At 36.9% G+C, this 13,370-nt stretch overlaps 1 protein-coding gene across 1 annotated transcript in view; it reads left to right on the forward strand.

Moving 5' to 3' along the window:
* Positions 1-13,370, forward strand: part of ADGRB3 (adhesion G protein-coupled receptor B3) — a 464,328-nt gene that overhangs the window by 373,919 nt on the left and 77,039 nt on the right. The gene's annotated exons all lie outside the window — the stretch shown is intronic.

A 13,370-nucleotide genomic window follows, 5' to 3' on the forward strand; every position in this document is an offset into this window, starting at 1 on the left:
GTTATCTGGTAAAATAATACATTAAAAAATACAATTCGGAGATAAATGCAATGTAAATCTTATGCCCTACTACAATAATTATTACATCATTACTCTTTCTGTATAACAAAATGAAACATGTTAGAAAATACAAACTCTTTTAAAAGACTATAATTTAAGGAACAATAGTGTAAATTTTGTGCAAAATATTATCTATCTATTGTACTGTATTTTATTTATACTTCCTTACAACTCCCTGTTGTGTCTGCGTATTTTCAGGAACATATGGTATGGTTTAACCTTGACACGCACTGTGAAGTTCATTTGTACAGTTCTTTTTTTTTTCTTGTATTCTCCTAGGTCAGAGCTTTTAGGCCACTATATCTTGTAGTCAAGTCAATGAGAGCATTATAAGGGAAATGACTATTGGATTGATCTGATTCTCAGATTGGTCTGATCAGAAGCTGTAAAATGAGTATTCTTTCCTTAATACTACATACTTCATTCTGTAAAAGCTATGGGGCTCAGTCCTGTGATCCTTATACATGAAAGTATTCTCTAGCCCTACATTTACTTTTACTTTAAAGTTTTAGAAATAGTATCACATAGAAGTTGGGAAAATCAAGCTCAAAGGTGATTTAAGAGTCAGTATGAAAATGAATCGTGGGGTTTGTGTTTATAACTTATGGCTGAAGTACACTCAGTTCTGAAAACAGAGCTTGCTAGTGAATCAGTTCACTTTTTATGCTGGAGTCCCTCTTGCTTTTACAGCAACTGGAAAAAAAAGTGAATTATGTTTTGCTAGATTCAATTAAACTCATCCAGGATGCTGTTTGAACAGCAACCAAAACCAACTGCTCCAGAAATAGAAGAGGCTCTGCCCTGGGCAATTGTGAGTTAACCTACCCTGTACCTTATTAGATTTTTAAATTTGTGATTGATTTTAAGTCATGGACAAAATAAACTTCTTATAAAATGATAATTGTTCTCAGGTGCTAAGATTAAGGTCTGGGTTCCAGTGCCTATGTCCAGACCTGTTTATTCACCTTATATTTGTCTGCCTTTTGAGGAAAAAAAAAAAAGATAATGTGAGACAAGACTGGATCTCAAGTTTCTTTCTTTCTTTCCCGATGAATCTTGTTTGCCTGCCTACAAGTACCCAGGTTTCAACAGGAAAAGCATAAGAGTGTCTTTCCCATTTCCACCTTCTAGTTCTTCTACAGCATGATGGTAGGTGAAATTTCATGGGAAGTGGGACAAGCAGGATGGGAATCTCTGTTCTAGATAGAGACCAACAATCGGACAGAAAGCCAAGGATGATAACACAAATTCTGATCTTTCCTGCTTTTTCTTTCTGAGGAAAAAACTGTGGTCACTGTGTGCTGAACTCATTGAATCCAGCATTCACTAAGTGTGGTCTGAGCATATTTATTACATCATGAGAAAAAACAATGTTGTTAGATGCTCTGGATCACAGCAGGACTTTGTAATGAGAGGGATGCTCAGCTTGTCAAATAAAGGGACTCCTAGGTATGGTTAGGGACCCAAAATGATGTACCCAGAGATCATCTTGATGCTAGTGTAAAATACATGTAGTGCCTCTAATTTTAGACCGCTGCTGAAACATGACCTTTTTATATTTGTTTTCATGGACATAGATGCTTATTATGTTGAGTCTCAATGAGTCACACCATAGACATCAAACCTGCTACTGAAAAATTTGACAGTAGCTGTGTTTTTCTCTTTTGATGGTTTTGGCAAAATTTATATAAAGCTGACATTGTGGATGAATAAGTAGGCATTTTGTGGAATTTGATAGAAAATTATGCTCAGAATAATTGTTGAAAGAAAACTGTAAAGGTAAATTTACGAAGAATGCATTTGGCTATAATCATGGACATTTTTAATGAATGTAATTGTGAGATTTCCAGAACCCTGCAGGGAAATGTACATGCTTGTAATAAAAAGGCCTCAAGCTGTTAAAACTGATAGAATTTCTGAAATGTCAAGAAAGTTCAGTTTGCACTAGACTTGTGGGTTTAAAAACAGGATGGAAAACATGTTAGTAACTCTCCCTTCTGAAGAAAACTGAAATATATCTGGCACAAGCAATCCAGCAGTTGGAAGGAAGTATGAATAAGGTTGGCACAAAATGTTGTTCCATTAGTAAGTGATTACATATCTGTCTCTAATTAGTAGCATGGCATATAATTTGTGCTCTATGCTCTTTATTTCATAAAAAGTCACATCTTCAATCTATTCCATATTTGCTAAATAATTTCTTTAAGCTAGGAAATCTAAATGGATTTATTATTCTTTAAATACCACTTAAAGTTAGGTGAAGGCTTAGAGTGAGAATGGCTTCCTTAACAAGCTTAGCTGAACCATACAGGACAACAAAGTCCAATGTGTCAGAACCTACAGCTATTGAAACTTGGGGTTTAAAAAGATGGGATTAATTGTGAAGCTGTTGTTATTTGCATTGAGATTTTACACTTCTTATATTTAAGAGGGCTTTCAAGTCTCTGTCTTTTACTGCATATCCTCTTATGTCAAGTCAATCAGAATTCAGGCTTGAGTGTTAGCAATTTAATTATTGCTATAAACCCTTCATTTTGGCACTGCTTATCTTTTAAAGTAAATACAGAATAGTAATAATGTTTCGCTGAACTGAGTGATCCCACAAGGCATTGCAGTTGTACTACAATGGAAGAAAAATGGTTCTGCTAGGAATCATAGTTAGACCTCAGTATCGAGGCAGCATTAATGATGGACAAGAACTGCTGCTAGATGCAGTTTGTCTCTTGTAGCTATTCATAAACCTCATCCCATAAAATTGCTCCAGAAACCAATTTGTAAGAGTTTAAACCTGATCAAGTATCTGTCTCCATTCATTTCTAAAGGATTCTTCCTTTTGGAAAGAACAATAGTATCTAACACCAGTAAAAATATATTCTACTCAGAGTTTTACACCTTAGTGAGAAGACTCAGTCACATTCCATAAATACCTAAAGAACATATGTGTCCTAGTTAAACATTAGCCATTAAACAATCAAACATATTTTTAATTGTAGGAAATTGTCTGTCAAGTGCAGATAGGAAGCTTTCAAAACTTTGAATTGTGGCATTAATCCCTGTGCACACATTTTGCCAGTAGCAAATGCAAAGCCTGAAATGAATCAGAACTAAGCCAAATTGTGTTGCCTTGCAGTTGCCATGGCTAGGAGCATGCACACAAGTTATTGATATAGCTCAGCTGACACTTGTTATGCCATGATGACTTGATAGTGTGTTGGAGGCCCTGGAGGTCTCAGTTCGTTGAAGTTTCAATACTTCAGTGAATAGGTATGATAAGCAAAGCAGAGCCAAAGAAGCACTTTGAGGTTTCTTTGTCAAAGCAGCACTTTGCAGGATTTCCATTCAGGATATGTGTACACTGCACCCAACACAATTGGACCTTGGTATCTCTCAGTGTAACACAGTATTAGTGTTAAATAATAAGAATTCATATAGGCTTTGCTAGTCTCGGCTCATGGTCCTTCTGTTCTCTATATTTAAACCTGTCGTCATGTGTCAGCTACAAGGACTGGTTTGGGTCACTTGGATTCACTTGTCTCCCCTAGAAACTGGTGAGCAGAAATCTGCTAGTGCGCTATGAAAGCTTACACTTCTGGAATAAATTTGTCTAAGTGGTATTGAAGAAAAGGGAATAAAAAATGGATGATTATGAATGCACGAAACAAGTAGCCTTTCAGTGCAGTCCCTAGCTTATTTCTTCTCCAAACTTCTTGTTAGGCTCATATGCACAATACTCCCCTGTGACAGTGTGGTTCTCTCACCATGGTCTACTAGAGGCTTTTGTTTTCAGTAGCTTCTAAAATATAAGAATAGATCTATAACAAAACATTACCCAGTTTCTAAATACAGTAAAAGAAAAAAATTTAAAAAGTCTTGTGCCTTCCGGCATCTGGAAAGGAAGATTGCTTTCCTACAATGATCTAAACCTGTCAGTACAATTGGTTTTAGAGACACTGCTGCGTGTACAGAGGATGGCAATGATTTCAGTGGTTGGCTCTGCAGGCAAAGTTATCTGATCTGTGCAGGTCACAGAGCATCCACTAAGGGAATTCCCAGCAGAGGAGCAGAGAGAACACAGATAAACTTTCCAAAGGTAATTTGGCTATATCCTGTCATCCAGGGCATGACGGACATAGATATAGTCTAGGAGATTTTGTAGGAGGAGACTTCCATGCTAAGCATATAATTTAAAACGTAACATTTTATACTTGCTAATTTTAGTTGCCAAGATGCGTCTGAGAGACATGTAGCATTAATTATTAATTATTGTTGTTGTTGGTAAAAATAAACCTATCATTAAGGCTCTGGGACTATTTCCAACATCAACAAATTTTCAATTTGATTTATTAACAGATATAAACATTTTTATTTTATTTCTCCCTCCAGTCAGAGCCTCAGCTTATTTCATACTCACCCCTCCCATAGGGAAAAGCTTGAGTAAATGTATCAGCCTTGCACTCTGTTCTCAATGTCAACACATCGAGATCCCTCAGCTCTCCTGTAGAAGCATGGAGTGAGGGAAAGTGGTGGGGACACCTTCAGCTGCAGTAAGACTGTTTGGCCTCCATTTCTGAGCATTTTAACCTTAGAAATGTTAACTGGTACACAGAAGCAGTGGATATTATGAAGAAGGCTGGACATGAAACTCTGTCGGGTAAAATGGAGCAAAAAAGATGCTCTGTTTCCACCCAGCAGCACAAATGAGCTTACAGGGAAAAGCTGTATTAGAAGCAGTAGTACTGTGAAGGGGACAAACTTTGCTCTTATTGATTACAGTCACACATGAGTGGAACCAAAGAATTAATTTATTTTTTGCATTAGCAGAAGCTTCCGACTGGTCTGGAAGTGTCACCCACCGAGCACTCCACATGTTGAGCAGATTAGAGTGGTTAAATATGTAGGCCTCAAAAGCTGGTATACCAGTGAAACACACACCAGAACAGAAAGCTCACAACTTCTACTCCATATACAGACAGGTACAAATAACAGTATTATGATCAAAGCCAACATCTGGGAAATCAGGGACTTCTACACAGGCCTTCTCCATTTTCAAATAGAGAAGACAGTTTACAGGATGCAAGCTTTACTTTGCGATCATGTAGGTTTTCTTCGGTATTTGAATTTCACTGGTGAACAATTTTGTGGTGATGGCAAGGCACTGTAACTCATAAGAAATAGAGGCAGCATCCGACTACAGTACTCAAATCTTCAGTGGCTCTGGCCAGTCGGGCAGCTTTTGTTTCAAGGTCATTTCTTACAGAGGAACCCACCATGTTCCTGGACTGTTGGAGGGTTTGCCCAATGCTCCAACCTGGAGTCTGACAGAAACAACTTCCTCAAGGATTTACATGTTAGGAGTTAGGAGTTACAAGTTAGAAGGCCACGCATGTCATCACAATGAGCGGAGCACATTTCTTACTGTCCCTAAGATACTCCCTGCTCTTAGATGTTCACTGATTTTAGTGCATTCCACACAGATAGCTCTGTGCCAGATAAAAATCCATCTCTTCCCACTGAGATACAATTTTTTTCTGCAGATAATCTCTTAGTACATATTGTTTTACATGGGAACTGTTTGCATCCCATATACATTAAATTTTTAATATGAGACTTAGCGAGACATAGAGCCAGGGGTTAATCATGTAGTTAGCCATGCAGTTAATGATTTGAAATAACTGAAGGGATTGTATTTCCTTTAAAATGCTACTAATGCATTATTTAATAAGTCATAATTTGTATATAATAAAATGCCTAGACTCAGTCAATGATAATTATGTTACTTAGGAACAATTTGAAGTCACGCACACTGAAAACAATACAGTAGCATTTGATTTCAGTCTGAAGCTATAGCTTCATGGTAAACATCTATGTTTTTTTGAGCTTTATGTGCAATGTTGCATTTTGCTTAATATTTTTATGGTTATTTACCTTTCAAAATAACCAAATCTAAATTGGAACAGAGCTCAAAGCACTTTGGCAAAAGAATGTTTATATGTGCTAATGATTTCTAATTAGGAAGAAAAAATTGCTAAAAACTAAGATAATGTGTTACTAGCAATACAGTTACTCTGTCTGTAATTATATGCAGTGCCTTCCAGGCCATAGGGAGTTTGAGTGGACAACAGCAGACCAACATGTTCAGTAGACAAGAGAGCTACCCATTCTTCTCCTCTTGAATACTAACTCTTGGTCCAAGGGAAAATCCTTCTTGTGAAAACAGAGCTGTGGTACTGCTGGCTTTGTGGAGAAGAGGGTCACAGCAAAATTGTTTCACTTCCTAATTACTGTGAAAAATGCCCATCATTTCTTGGGCAGGAGTAAGGTGCTTCTTGAGCTCCATAGGCATTACGTCTGTCACTGACTGTCAGAAAGGAGGAGAGAGGGAGAATCTTCCAGCCAGGCTGTCTTTAGGTAGGAGCCAAGAACTGCTTTACACAGCTCCTGCTATGTGGCATGGGGAGGGAAAGGTGCTAGTTTCAAAGGCTGCATTTTCCTTTCCTATCTCCTTCCTGCAAGAAGTATTTATGGTGAGTGGAGATTTCCCCTTCAGGCCTTCATGTGGAAAAAAATAATCTGTTTTCAAATTAAAGATTAAGAAAGTTAAATGATCATTGCATAGTCTCTTTTTTCATCAGTTCCCCTTCCCTTTTCTTTTCTTCCCTTCGTTTCTTTTATTTTCTTTCTTCATTAATTTCTAGCATTGCCTTTATGATTTATGATCTTCTACTTTTGGTCTGGCTTTCTTCATCCTTTCCTTTGTCTGGCTTCCCTGATATTGTTTCCTTGTTTCTCTGTCATCCAACATTATGATCAAAGCCAACATTTGGGAATTCAGGGACTTCTACCCAGGTCTTCTCCATTTTCAAATAGAGAAGACAGCTTACAGGATGCAAACATTACTTTCTGATCATGTAGGTTTTCTTCAGTATTTAAATTTCACTGGAGAACAATTTTCTGATGATGGCAAGCCATTGAAACGCGTAAGAAAGAGAGGCAGCATCCAACTAGAGTACTCAAATGTTAGTGGCTCTGGCCAGTCAGGCAGGTTTTATTTCCAGATTATTTTTTGCAGAGGAGCCCACCATGTTCCTGGACTGTTGGAGGGTTTGCCCAATGCTCCAACCTGGAGTCTGACAGAAACAACTTCCTCAAGGATTTACATGTTAGAAGAAGGAAAGGTCCTTCTCTGTTCTATTTTTCCCCCTCTCTTCTACCTCTCTTTCATTTCCTGAGAGGCAGAGATCTTCCTGCTCACTTTGTCCCTCTACACTTCTTGTCCACTTTTTCACTCTGTTGAAGTTCTCCTCTGCCTTGACTGTCAAGCTTCTCAACAGAAAATCTCTTCAGAATAATGGCTATCCTCTCTCCTGTTGTTGCCTTCAAATTATCAAATTCCCTTTCTCAGGGAGGATAAGCTGAACATTCAAGCTCAGTTATAAACTTGAGTGCAGAAGCTGTGCCTCATAGAAAAATTAGAAATAAAGGAAAGTGTGGTTATGAGATGTGATAGCTCAGTAAGACTCTCATCATGTACCAGTGGGACATACATTGTGTGCAAACAGTTCTCTGTTGCTGTGCTTCTCAATAAGAAATGTTTTGTTTTTCTTTCTGTTATTGAACTATAGTTTAAAAGACAGTGGGAAGCAGAAATTGTATTACTATATATATTTATTATAGAATTATACTACGCAATGATGCTGTATATAGTATTTTTTACATATTGTGGAATTATTATTAAAGATGCTTCCACTCAAAATTCAGTAGCCCTAGCTGGGGGGTTATATCTTAAACCAGAGAGCAATCTAATGCATCATTGATACTCTGACAGCCCCACGGCACAGAGCAGGACTGAGAAACCGCCTTGTGCAAGGGTGCGAGAGAGCCCAATGATCTAAAGGCTTGTTCTGAAGTGCCTTCATGAAACTATCCATTCTGTCATGTGATTGCCCTGTTCCTGTGGTGCTTTATGCTATTATAGGAAATCATCCTATGTAGCTTTTTTTTTTCCTTTAGCAAGCTGAACATCACTATCTCCTGTGCTATACTCTTATCTTGAGCTACTCTGTCATCTTTTAAAGTAGGCCAGGCATTTTTCAATTAATTTATGACTAATATCACCTTTTAAAAATCAAATCTACCTTTATAAAATTGTTATTTTTATCCGTTAAATGAATTAAACATTTTAAACAGAGAAAATTAAACTCAGTAAATAAATAAACAGATTGTTTATTACACACCCACCTTCCAGGCTGATCCGAGGCCTTTTTTTATCTCTCTGCTGTCAGAGATTGAGAACATTAGATTGATGCTCAGAACATCATGTCACTTCCCTGTATCTAGCACTGTATCTATATTTACTAAAATCTGCCTTTTAAAATCCATGTTAAAACATGGGCTGGGTGAAAAACATTAAACAGGGCTGGGTTGTCAATTGGCTTGTACCTGCAGCCAGTAAACCCTTGCAAAATGGCAGGTATAATGTAACAGCAGAACTACTTGAAAACCGTCACACTCGGCACACAGAGGTATGAGTCACTAGATAACGTTAAAAACAGTGAAAATCAAGCCTGAAGTCTAATTCAGCTCCTTTGCAGTCCTTTCAAAATGCAAACAGGCCATAAATGCTCCGCTGCCTGGTTAAGCAGTTAGTTTACAATCGCTTTGTATCAAGTGCTCAGCACAAAGGAGCTTGAATATACTAGCAAATATATCCCTCTTCATTTCTACTAGCTGCTTGTAATAGAATGGGTGCTGTTCTTTTGGTTGCTTTAATTCCAAACATGGGATTCATTCCCTCCCAGCTCTCATTTAGGTGTAGATTTTCCATACAGTGCTTTCTAAACTGCACAATGCCCCCAGATTATAATGGGGGCTGTGCAGCATAAAATCCTGCAGCGTTTTGAAATTAAGCTTAAAACCCTGCAGTGCTTTGGAAATTATGGATGTATATTCAGGGGTAAATCTTGGCACCAGGGTGGAGAAAGGCCCAGGGAGTTTCACAAATATTGCTGGGACAGGACTAAGGTGTTTCACATAGGACCCATCCAAGGAACACCATTTTGTATTGACTATACCTGTCAAAAAACAACATACCAAACGTTTGATATACTTTTAGATAACGTTATGAAAGATCAATTCTCGCAGACCCAACACATAAGCAAAATTTCTACTTGTTGTAGTATTAACCTGTTTACTTTTGGGATGCCCTCCTTTGCCTTGCGTATAGCAATCCCTATCATTTTTTTAAATTATTTTAAGCCATCTTTTCTGATGGGACAGTTTTCAAGATATTGAGTTGCAGAGTGGATTTGAAATGAAAAGATCTAACAATTTGTTATACAGCTGTAGTAAACAGGACATTTAATCAACAGAATTTGATAGATGATAGTGTCTGCAACTGAATTAGTCCCTAATTCTGAAGTGAATTCTTTGGAGTCCCACCAAAGCTCTGGGACCTGTGCAATAATTCTCTTAAAGACAGGCCTTTTGTTATAATGTTTGTGGCATTGTAAAAATCTAAACTATCCATTATCATCCAGCTCTGTGGACCAGTTAGTTTTTACATAATTGTTCCAGAACAATAATTCGTGGTTCACATACTAAAAACGCTTATGGAAAAGTCCTGTATATTTCCTTTAAAATGGTAACTGTTCTGTATTTCCATTATTCTTAAAAAATACTGTATCTTTGTTTTAGATTTTTGGAGAATATTCAATGCATCTCTTGAAAATATAGAATTCCAGAGCATTTTGGAATAAATTCTAAAGAACTCCATGGAGTTCTATAGGACCTTTCTTTGTACATGTATGTGTGACAGTGTGCATGCATGCGTGTCTGTGTGTGTATGCTGATAAGTGCAGGATTTTCCAAATAGGAATACACAACTTCCTTTGATTATGATGGGATCTACGAGTATGTATGTATGTATGTAGAATACAGTCCTTAGTGATTAAATCTACCAGCTTCAAAATTCCTAAGTCAAAATGCAAGATCTTTTATTGACACATTTCCAATATGGGCAAATGATGAAAACGAAGGCAATGTGATAGATACATAGGGAAAAAATCTGAGCTCAAAGGCATGAGGAACCCACAATGTATGCTACTGAATCAAAAGGTAATATGCTATTTTTGACTTTTTTCTTTATTTGAAGATATGTTTAAAAAATATTTAAGTGGCTATATTATTTTGAAAACCAAAAAATGCATCCAAAATATTTTTATTTTTTATATTACAATATTCTAATACATATCAATGCCTAATATCATTTATATATTCCTTTAGTTTCATTTGAAGTATGTTAATGTTGACTGATTTGAACAATTCAATTAATCATAAGCCTTCCTTACTTCAGAAATATTTCAGAGTTCAAAATAATGTTTAGCCTTTTAATGAGGCTGACAGTGGTAGGTGAAGTCTGTACTGTAAAAGCACATTGGGTATTTTTCTGCATATTTGACATCTGGTTCTTTACATCATGTGATTTCCTGTATCACTTGTCTCACATTTGTGGCATTTTAGGTTTTGCTAGAAGTAAGTATCAGCAGCTTTTATGGCAATAAGAAGCTACGAACGTGTTATGGGTCCATGAGCAAGCTGCTTGAATTGGATCTTATTCTGCGCAATGATACAGTTGCTTTTCAGTGAGCTGAGAATCAAGTCATGTCTTAAGTAGTCATGACATTATATCCAGCTGAATTTATTACTCTTTCTATTAAGTTTTTCTGTGAGCAATCACTATGCTGACAAGGCTGCCATGTTAACACTTTTAAGCAGCTAGTGGGGCTGATTTGCCTACAGGTTCCCAGGGGACAGTGGGTGTTCCAATCATTTTACAAAAAGAAGTGACAGGTTGTGCTCTCTCGAGCAACTGTGCCACTTTCTTTATGCCTCTAGATTCTTCCATCTTCAGCAGGAAACTCAATATTTGATCTGAAACATTAGAATGGATTTGCAATGTAATATTAAACTGATTTAACTTCAACTTTGCAGCTTTTCAGTTACTGATCTTGCCACATATAAGCACAAATTTGTGTGCCATAGAGGACTTAATTTAGCCTATTTTCAGTACCTTCTCTACCTTTAGGGTAGAAAGAATTGATTTATTTCTTAATCTAACTATGGGGTTCAGGATTATATTTAGCATTTAACTGGAGACTTTTGTTAATAAGACAGCACTAATAACTCACCCTTTTCTTGAAAATAGTAATATGCAAGCACATTAGTCATCAACCCCACTTACATTGTAGCAGCTTAACTTGAAGCAGTTGAAAATATTACAGATGCATGGACTATTGGCTTTAAAATTGTTTATATTTTAAGCATTAAGCACATTTCCATGGGGTATCCCCCCAATGATAAGTGTGAAATATCATTCAAAATATAGTATTCTAGACTTAATGGAATCAGTGAGAATTCTGTGCCAACTCTAGTAGCTTCATAGTTTTGCTCTTTGTGGAAGGAGTCAAGCACTTGAAGTTATTGCAGTATATTCAGAAATGAAATCCAGATACCTTTAGTTTAAAAAAAAAAAAGAAATATACTTTTTGTATTCTGGAAATCTCAAGACTTCCAGAATACAATTTCAGACTTGCTGCAAAATGCACCCATCTCTGGAGCAGAACTGCTCAGCATGTCACTTGCCTCCAAGCCTGTGTATGATACAGAAACCAGATATTCCCCCAAGTACCAGCTCTGAAGGACCTAATCTGTTCTGTGTTCTGAGAGCACATCTAACTTTCGGTGACAGAGCCAGCCTCCTAACAAAAAATGCCTAACACTGCATTTTTTTCCCTCTGGGAGCCAGGCTCTGGGTGAAGAAGGGATAAATTCATAAGTTCCCACTGTCAAGTTTTGTACTACAGGTCTTCAGGTTAAAATGTGGTTAGGACTCTTCTGCTTTTCTGAAACCAATGGAAAGTAAAACTCAGGACTAATTTATATGAAGCAACATCTGTGGAATTCAAATGCTGTCTTGAGATAATTTAAATTTAAAAAAATGTTTTCCTTTTCTGATCCTGTGTGAAACCAAACTGCCTGTCAGTAACACCTTCTTAAACAAAGATTATAACATACCATGCATTTGTGTTGTATTAATTATCATTCCATAACAGGAATGTGCTCTTGATTGTAATAAGATATAATAATATGTTTAGAGAATTTTCAAGCCTACCTGAATGTACATCAGCTACCTTCCTTCAGCAGCAGTTAGGCCAGTCCTCGATTAAAGACTTCAGCAGACAGTGGGAGTGCGGCACTCATACGGCCCCACTGCTCCCAGTGATGGGGTGGTGCAGGCAGGGATGCCTTGGGATCAGTGCACAGCACTGCTCCCTGCCACGTGGAGGAACTCATTGTAGGTGCATCATTTTTCATACTGACTGGTCTGCATCCCTATCTTAAGAGGGCTATTTTCTAACACTGGTCTCTACTCTATACACATTTTATAACAAAATACGACCTCTGAAATGGTACGTTTGACATATATGTCAGATTTGTTTGGATTCTTAACCACAGTGTCAAGTTTCATTTAAATGAAAAAGAAGAGGTCACACTGACAAAGCTGTCTACATTCAGATTCTTGCTAAGTTTTTTGTCATTATACACTTTCCCTTGTGATGTACTTATGACATACCGTGAGGTGAAGAAATATACTTAGAAAATGTGAATTTTCAGAGTTGCATTTTAAGCCAGAGGTCTTATAGATTTCCAGTCACTTAAATACTTGAAAAGTATCATTTAATTCACAGAAAGATAAAGCTTGGCTATAGACTATACAATTAAGCAGATGAAAGCAGTTAGCCTTATTAAGCTTCATTTTCATATATCACATAGCATGAAAGACAACATTTTTTCATTTTTGTATGGTCTTACATTCATTCCAGGGTTACGGGCAAGATTATAGCAGATTTTGAAAAGTTTGTGATGGATTTATTACATTTAATGAGCATGCAATATATGGCTCCTCAGCCTTGGCTGACATTTTGAAATTAGACTTCCAGCAGTGAAATCTTGTCAGGGATGGGTTTTAGATTATTCAGGCTTTCATGATTAGAGCTTTTCGTACATAATGTCAAGTACAATCGTCAGTTAAATGCTAAATGAGCATACCATTGTTAATGCAGTAGCAGCACAGAGAATAGACTCTAGAGAGTTTAATTTTTTGCTGACATGGAACTTAACTTTATTATGAACTTTATTCACAGTTCTATTCTTGAATGTATGTGGAGACATAGAGGAGAAAGATGTCTGTATAGATTTAAAAACTGTATTTTAAACTGTTTACAGTTTATATGGTATTAGAACAAGTTATA

This window comes from Ciconia boyciana, chromosome 3 (genome assembly GCF_034638445.1).
Source record: "Ciconia boyciana chromosome 3, ASM3463844v1, whole genome shotgun sequence".
In the NCBI taxonomy this organism is placed as follows: domain Eukaryota; kingdom Metazoa; phylum Chordata; class Aves; order Ciconiiformes; family Ciconiidae; genus Ciconia; species Ciconia boyciana.